Source organism: Henckelia pumila, chromosome 4 (assembly GCF_033568475.1).
Source record: "Henckelia pumila isolate YLH828 chromosome 4, ASM3356847v2, whole genome shotgun sequence".
In the NCBI taxonomy this organism is placed as follows: domain Eukaryota; kingdom Viridiplantae; phylum Streptophyta; class Magnoliopsida; order Lamiales; family Gesneriaceae; genus Henckelia; species Henckelia pumila.
In genome coordinates, this window is record NC_133123.1 from 28978595 (window position 1) to 28987834 (window position 9240).

Sequence of the window (9240 nt, forward strand, 5' to 3'; positions counted from 1 at the left end):
ATATATATATATATGAGCTTACTCAAGAAATTGATGAGCTAATTAGGTAACAGTTTGTTATAAAACAAGAAAACAACCATGCATTTACTTAACTCCCTTTGCACAAACTTCAAAACTCTTATAAATACTCAAGAAATTGATGAGCTAATAAAGGAAATTAATGCCATCAATTTAATGCATTTGACGGAAACGGGGTTTTGAGAAAATGAAGTACCCATTAATATAGGTAGCTGTGTTTTTACAATGAATTAAAAATGGAACAAAATTCTCGAAAGTGATGTGTTTTTTTAAGTAAGTAAAGTTTTCTAATTTGATTTCTCGGATTCACGGTTTTAGTTTTTTTCTGATTGAAAAATGTCAATTCATTGCAGGTCATCCATCAGAAGCTATTGATTATAAATATTGGGTACTCCTATTTAAGAAAAGCCGAATCTGAGCCAGACGCTCCCTCTCTCCGAAGAATTCGTCTGGTTCTTCTGGAAAAGACTAATGAACATGTTGAACTCCAAGAAACGGCTCGGGACGTCGGCGGAATCCGACACCGTGATGCAGGAGATCCTGAAATGCTCACGTTCGACAGCAGCGAAGTGGGGTGGGCTGTTTTTAGCCGAGGAAACTACGAGATGACGAAGGGAAAAGACGACGTCTTGCTGCCTGTTTTGGACAATTACCCTCAATGGGCACACAAGATCGATCATGTCGACAAGTTTGTGTACATTCTGGACGAGGAAACATGACGGGTGCGATCACTGCAATAGCCTGATTTTGCCGAAGCACGCCGGGTACGAATCTGAGTTTATCGTTTGCTCGGAAGTCGATGGATCAATATGTTACGTATCGCTGCTGCACTGATTGAGGCATCGTATGAAACAAAACGCATGGCCGCTATTTAATTTGATCAACACACGTAATGAATATTTGTACATTTTATTATATTTTAATTTAATTAAAGAATTGTGTAAAAAATTTATAAATAATTGAATATTTATCTTTTGAGTTGCGTGAAGAATAAATTATTTATATTATTTTTATAAGATAAGGTATAATTTTTTAAATAAAATGTTCATAAGTCCAATATACAATTAGAATAATATTTATATATATTAATAGTTGTTCATTTAACCAATTTAAATTTCACACGATTTATATCATTTTTTTAACAAACTCAAACGGTTTATATCAAAAGAAACTAATTATTATTGTTTTTATAATATATAGTCATTATTAGAGCACTTAAATAGCTCTAATTTAATTTAATTTATATTAAAATACAAAATTCTGTAATATGCTTTTTTTTTATAAAAATTGAGAAGTCTTAAATACAAACAAATTAAGTCCAATATAAAAATTAGAAAGTAGGGAGAGTAAAAGTTTGAAACCAAAAAAAAAAAAATAAAAATGGTAAATTTAAGTGGGTAATAATAAACATAAATTTACCTCATGGTTTCCTCTTTTTTTCCTTTCTTTTATCTCAACATAATCAATAATTTGTTCAATTGCTTGCGCAAGCATGTAACAGTTACGAATTTACAACATTTCATCCGCGAATATTATGAAGTAAGAATGTTTTGCTCTTTTTTTCGGTCAAGGAGAAGTTAAAACTCAAAAGTTGACCGCATTTTTTTCCCATTTAAATTAAAAATAATTAAATGATTGAACTAGATAGACATACAAGGATACCCATTTTGGGAAGAATAGTCTCAATGAATAAAAGGCAATGGCATAAAATTTCTAATCCTGTTCAACAAACTAAATTAGGCAAGAAATTTAGAGCAAGACGGTCTCATTTTATTCTAACTCCTAGCAAACCTGGACCATTTCTTTTCCTTCCAAACCAACTCAAGACATCTTGGCTAGACTTCCAGAAGTAATATTAGTTCTGTTGTCGACTAATCACAGTCATCTTAATAATTGACCTTAGGTGGGTCAACAATTTTCCAAGCAAAGCAAATCCTCTCAATGAGGTGACAAATTGGGAACTTCGGTCAATCTCCAGAAAGTAATTGAACATACCTTAAAATCAATGAGATCAGCTGTTTTCTTGAAGAAATAGGCAGATGTATTAACTACTGGGGTAGTAATTGCATCAGTCACAATACCGCGACCCAATCTTTCACCTGGACAAATTAATGTAAACATAAAGAGAAAGTACAATCCACGGCAATAAAGAAAATCGATCCTCCTAATCCAAGATGGACGTTCAAACAAATAATGCAAGAGACCTCTTACAATGCATGTAGACTTCAATGTTAACCCCATATATAGAATCTTGCTCATGTGATCAGCAAATTTGAATGATGTTTAAACTTCAATGCTAACCCACAATTCTTCGAAAGTCAAAATCAAGATCTAGTGTCCTTTAATATCATAATATGTAATATCATATCAAACTTCTCTATATGCCATGCATCAATTCCTTTTAACTTTGATTACCATAAGGAATGATACTCATGGAAGTAGTCAACTGATTTATATCCCAAAAGGTATATACACATAATGAGGTTACGTGCCAGAAAATGGTTGGTCAATTCAAAAAATTAAAATCAACTTTTAGTTCGTACGAATGACTGCCAAAAATATTTACTTATCAATTAATGACCATGCAACATTAGTAGAAGGTAAAAAGACAGGAGTAATTAATCATCAGCCATCTCTTAATGTTCAGTAGTACTCTTCACTAGTATACTTCTATAAAAATGAATTAATTGAGGCAGATAAGAACACACAAATTCATCTAAGCATTAGATAATTAAATAATTGTATAGCTAAGTGGCAGGTGCGAGTTCTTCAAGCGGGGTGCTACCGATCGGTATGGCTGAGGCATTGGAGGCAAGAGAAGTAGAGGTCGGAAAAGTGAAGTATGTGGAAATGGTCTTTCAGAAGACCATGAAAATCTGGTTTCGAAATCGAGAGACTCAAGAAGTTCCAGACTATTGCCTTCCCCCTCCGTCGTCGTCGTCGGGATACTAAGGTGCTGGTGGCTGGGGAAAGTCGCTATAAGCGCTAGTTTGGGACAACCAGTGTTGAGGACATCTTCCAACCAGAAGGTCACTACAAGAAAATCTTAAATCAACAACACTTAAAAGACAACAATTTTATCATAAAACTGTTGTCTTTTAATTTTTGACAACAATTTTAAGGAAAATGTTGCCATTGAGCCTTTTTTCAAGTCAAAGACAACATTTTTTGAAAAATTGTTGTCTTTGATTAAAAAAACGCTTAAAGACAACAATTTTTAGGGTCAAAGACAATAGTTTAAAAAACTATTGTCTATGTGAGTTTTTTTAAGGTAAAAAACAACAGTTTTAATTAAAATGTTGTCTTTGGATTTAAAAAAAAATCAATAAATTGAATATAAAATAAGAAAAAATTAATTAAATTAAAATTAAAATTAATAAAAACATGCGACGTTCCCTTTGAGTTTCTTCTTCTATTTCATTCCCCAACAACCACAACCCCGTCGCGATTTGAAATTTTATTTTGCAAATCACTTCGGATTCCTTGGCGCCGCTGTAGCCCTTGTATTCTCCTTGCCCAAAAATTGAAAAAGCGGTTTTTCCCCAAACCACATCCCGCACTCATCCCCTTGCCCAACCTGTCTCTTTCTCGAATCCGGTCGTTCACTGTCGGAACTGGTGCAACGACCTTGGGCGAAGGTAGCTCGTGGTCTATAGCTTAATTTCAAGCCTTGAATCGTCAAATTACAGCAAGAAACCGTGTTGTTCGAACAACTTGTTTGCGCAATTTTGGTAAACGCAGTTTCTTCTACAATTCATTCAAGTGTTGGTGGATTTCGTAGGTTTTGGGCTGTGGATATAGTTTTTATTCAAACCCTATGTGAGAGCGTATTTGGGACTTTTTTCTTTTCATTTATACAGCTAGTTCGAAATAAGCTAAAGTGTGTTATAACAGCATGGTTTGGTGTGCAACAATCTGCAATCTTTTATTTTCTGGTGGACTGTTACTTCTGGGTTTTCTTGTATATGGATTTGATTTACCAGTTTGCATTTTGCTGTAAAATCTGGTTTAATTCTTGTGATTGCTTAAACAGGGCTCGGATAGGACTGCTTGATGATTGGAATTCCTCCTTATATATGTGGCAGCATATTGAGTTCTCATCCTGGAACTCTACGCTAATATGAATTTACAAAGAAGCTTTTCTGCTCAAGGATCAGAGCGTCAGATATATTTTTCATTTTCTCTTTATGAAATAACAACTCAAAATCATGTTAGTTTAGCATGATCAACCGTACACAGGTCTTGGAATCAAGTTATGTTAATGCATACATTTTTTGGTATTCTCTTGGATCACAGCTTGGACAAGAGTTGAATTTATTTAAGCTTCTTTATGAAAATTGTGCAGTTCCACTTCGGAGTTTGTTAGTTTGAAAATCCTCTAATTCTATTTAACCTCATGCCTCATTATATTACGTGTGATGCCACTTTGTGCATGCTTTAGTCATGTACCTAATCAAAATTTTGTGGCCTGATTATGCAGTTTACTCAAAAGTTTCCTTGTGGCATGCTAGATTTCCAAAGAATATGGGATTTACACAAAAATTTTAGTCAACGATATTTCTTTGCCCTCTACTTTAGTTCTGTTGTCACATATATATGCCAAAGTATTTCGAAAAATGCATTGATTAAATGTCTTACATCTGCAGTCTGAACATAATCATTTACCGCATCTGACTGGATTTCAGTTTTTAGTCTCAGTTAATCATAATTATATTTACTTTGCTTTGATCGGTTTTACTTGCTTTGCTGAGAAAACTTGATTCATGTGATTAGACAAGTCAACTCCAGCTGCATTTGAGAAGCATTCTGGACGTGAAACGGCTAGGAAATGGAAGAATAATATATGGGTTATTGTTGATGGAGAGAAGGTTCCTATATTTAAGACGGCCCTGCTCAAGTATTACAATGAAGCATCAAAACATGCAAATGGATCTCAGAGATCTACTGGAAAAATCGGTCATCGTGATGAGTTCATTCGATGCAGTCAGTGTAACAAATTGCGCAGGTTCCGACTTTGCAACAAGGACGAATGCTAGATTTACCATGATGCTTTCTTAAGCATGAACTGGACATGCAGTGATATGCCTCATGACAAGTATGCTCTTGTTTACCGAAATTTGTATAATATTTACATGATGGCATATCTAAATTTCAAGCCACCTCTGGCTCTAAATAATTTATCTAACTATGGCTGATTTTCGAATTTTTGTGTTTTATATGTTGGGAAATTTTATTTGTAGTCTGAAAGTAAAATTTAATGCTTTGTATTGGCTTTAAATGTTGGGAAATTTTATTTGTAGTCTGAAATTAAAATTTAATGCTTTGTATTGGCTTTAATTTGGCAGTGGAATGACCTAATTTTGTTAATATATGGATTAGATATGAATTTTCTACTGAGACATATCAAAATCATGTTCAGTGTTTGTGGTCATGAACATACGAACTGTATTTTGAAAATATGGGCATTATACTCTAAGAATTAGGAAATACTTTTCAAATAAAAGTTATAATCCTTTAAGTTTGCAGTAAAATGTCTTTGGAATCGCCCAATTTCGATTTAAATTGAGCGGGATATGATAGTTTTTCTAAACTTGATCCTGTGTAGTTATGTTTCTCTAGTTCATGTCTAGGCAGTGTGTTGTTGTGACAAAATTTTCAAATTTTTAGCCACTTTATATAGTAAATCTCATTATAATATGTCTCAGATCAAGGGATTTCCAGGGGGAGATCACAAATGGAGCATTTTGGTATTGCTAGCATAGGTTCATAATCGTGAAGTTCCTTAACTGGAAAGTTCTTCAAATGTTATGATTTCATCATTGCTTATTTTTTGCATTTGTCAAGCATTGATGATTTAAATGCATCATGTTTGTAGGTATCCTATATATGGTGGCATGCAAGACTAAAACTACATTCACTTTGGATTCTTTGGACTGAGTTTGGAGATCAGCGACAACAAATGGCCCAACGCTAATGAGGTTTGATTTCTGTTTGAATATTTTTAGATGATATGCTTAATCTTATCTGGATTTTTGTTTAGTCACATTTTTTATTCTACAAGGTCTAAACTCCCTGCAGATTCCACAGAAATAATGCTTGTTTCTGATAATGAATTGAATTTCATGGTGGCTCTAATTTTTTCATCAATATTTTTGTTTTGGAAGTGGTGGTGTTTTTTTTCCTCCTAATTTATTGGACTTTTTTTTCTTAGTACGTGATTGAAATTTCACTATGAAACAAAAAGGTGGGATTTAGGTGTACAGAGAAATTATTTAATGAATATTTTTATGCATCTCATGGCATTCAGGAAATTATTCAAGTTAGTTTACATTGATATTTTAGCTGTTTATTAGCTTGAATATCTGTGAACATTATCTCTTACATATACTTTCATAGAATCCTGTTGAGATAGAAGGATTGAAGAATGCACACATTCGATATGGAGCTGTTGTTGTGCAATACCTATCTTGGTTAGACAATAAGGTATATTCAGAATTATATAATAGGCTGGATACATTAGGTTTATTTTGTGTCACAGGATTGTGTTTATTGGCATTTGGTAACAACTCTGACGTGGAACATTATGCTTTAGCTCCTTTTTCCTACTCTTTAGAGGAAATCATAATTTTCATTACCACAATTGAATTTGAAATTGAAATCCTGCTTTAATGATTGTGAAAGCTTCGATATTTTTGGATAGGGGTTTATATTGAAATCCTCATCTTCAAAGCGTTATGTACGTTCAAGCGTCAAAAATAGTTTTATCTTGGTGGAAAATATTGAGTAGGAGAAAGAAAATATCATAGGCTTCATCCTAAATTTACACATTCACCTTTTTGACCTAGTATTGATGTATTATAATCTGCTCCCTAAATTTGGTGTCGGTCTCCAACAGTGCTATGTGCGTGTGAGCAATAATTGTTTTTAAAAATAGTGAGATTGCACAATAAATATATTTGGTACCAATAGAAAGTTTTTGGACTTTCTAACTTGCATTTTAGGACTCTGCTCTGTCCATGGCACTATGTAGTTGAATCTCATGCTTCTATAACATGAGATGTCAATCATAAGAAAGATGAAAGAATCGAAATTTTCACAAGAATTGTTCCTTGTATGATAATGCCAATATCAGTTCAAGAAATTATTTTAATGCTCAAATATTTTTCCAATCAGTTATTGATTTTCTGTCCCACAAGCTTTGCGATATTGTCAGCTGATAATACTTGTCAAGCTGGGTAATATCTCTTGGATATGATGATAAATTTCATTGTTTTGAAGAAGAGCTGGTTAAATGTGATTGCTTCTAGACATAAACAGAAAATATCTGATTGTGATCTGATTTCATATGATTGCTTCTTGATCTGACATATGTGATACAGGATGTACGCTTTTTTGTTGAAAGCAAGAGTTTTCAAGATTTTTTATTATAAAAAAAACCTACTGATATACTATGTTGATTACATGTTTCTGTATCCTCAGATTCCGGAGATAAGTGATATTTATGGTGCTTCTGGTTACTTTCTGGAAAGTGATAGCAATAAGAAACATCATTTGTAAGTTTGTTGTTCCATTCACAAGTTATTAAGTTAATCCCTTGTATCTTAGCGTTAGTTTTAACCTTGGCATCTTTTCTCTGAACCTGTTGCATGTGTATCAATTACTTTTCATTTCCTTTCCACTTCATTAAACACACTCTCCTGATTTTCGGATTTATTCTGACCATGTTAAGCTAAAATAGATATTGTCCAATAGATACTGATCACAAATTTTGTACCATCGGTTGAAGCTTAAGCTTTAGAATTCCAATTTCACTGCCTAATTTGTCAAGCTAAGACAGCTTAAAAGAACTTCAAAACACGTATTCTTCTTGAAGAATCTCTCTCAAGATCGGCAGTCGGCACTCTAGAAGAACTATGCATGTTGTGTAATGATGAAACTGGACTAAGCTTAAAAGTATTTGCAAGTAATGCACTATTTTTTTTCCTGGATGGAGCTTCAACCTTTTTCTGCTGTGTAGCTGGTGCCTGCCTAAATTTTGTCATTGTCTTTTTTTGTTTGATGTGTAGACCTGAAGTGCACACTTTTTTTCTGGAAAGGGTTAAAATTTAAACGAACTTAAATATTTCATAGGCATTCAATTTGATTCTGGAGCGCAGGTGTGTAAATGAGCATTTTTTTCTTATGTTTTAATTGTGTCTTATTCTTTCACAGAACCTTCATCCTTATTTTTTCCAAGTTGATTTCCTTGGTTTAATTTAATTTAAACCAATGGCAGATTCTTCAAGTGACTACTTTGTACATCCACAGCTTTTCCCTGATCGTGAAGAAGTAAGTTCTCAAACGATTAAACATAGTTATATTGCATTCGCTTGCTGCATCAATCCTATGTATCGTCATGTTTAGGTCTCATGCATGCATTCGACCTTCCATACTTAAACCCCAAAGGATCATCAATAATTGTTAAGAACTCCTCAGGTGACCAATAACCGTGTCTGTGCATATGAATCTGATAAATATGCTCAAATTGTTGATAAGTCTGTTACTGCAACTTGGATAAAGGGAGGAGGATCAAAACATATCTTTATAAAAATTTTATATATTTAACTTGAATATGAGTTCTTTTTTTTTGTGAAAGGAAATATGAGTTTTTTTTTTGGTAGTTAATTAGACATATATTTTTTTGGTGTTATTACATTAATTGTTTGATTATTACATACAATATGCGCATTATTTTTTGGGGTTGTTCCAGAATTAACAATGTTATAATTTATTTTTGGTTAACGTGAACTAACATCACTTCCAACAATTATGGCTAGTGTTTGTTTTCGCAGGCAATTGCAAGGACAGAGAAATTAGATCAAGAAGTTACATATGAGTTTTTAGTTAATCTAAGATTTTTATGTTTATGGTTTTTGTTGTATTTAATTTATCATGCATACTTTAGAATTTTATGTTTATTTCATTTGATTGGTTGCGTATGAAATTTTAAGAATGTTGTAAATATTATTTTGTTACGTTAGAAAATTGTATAATAATTTTATTTTTATTTATTTTTATTTTGAATGATTTATTATAATTTTTATTAAATTTTTTTTTATTTGAAAAAAGACAACGTTTATTTTCAGTTGTCATAGGGGGTTCAAAACTGTTGTAAAAGCACGTGTTGTTAAAAGTCACGCTAACTGTTGTCTTTGAGAGAAAAGACAACAGTTTCACGCTCAA

At 32.9% G+C, this 9240-nt stretch overlaps 1 long non-coding RNA gene across 7 annotated transcripts; it reads left to right on the plus strand.

Moving 5' to 3' along the window:
- The first annotated feature begins 3455 nt into the window (after positions 1–3455).
- Positions 3456–9021, plus strand: LOC140865512 (uncharacterized). Of its 7 annotated transcripts, none has more exons than XR_012144621.1 (7): positions 3456–3749; positions 4052–5113; positions 5894–5996; positions 6415–6501; positions 7498–7571; positions 8230–8346; positions 8835–9021. It is a non-coding gene; the product is annotated as an uncharacterized lncRNA (long non-coding RNA). The 7 variants fall into 7 exon arrangements; XR_012144620.1 differs by having other exon boundaries at positions 8294–8346; XR_012144619.1 differs by lacking the exon at positions 6415–6501 and having other exon boundaries at positions 4052–4257; positions 4792–5113; positions 8294–8346.
- The last annotated feature ends 219 nt before the right edge of the window (positions 9022–9240 follow it).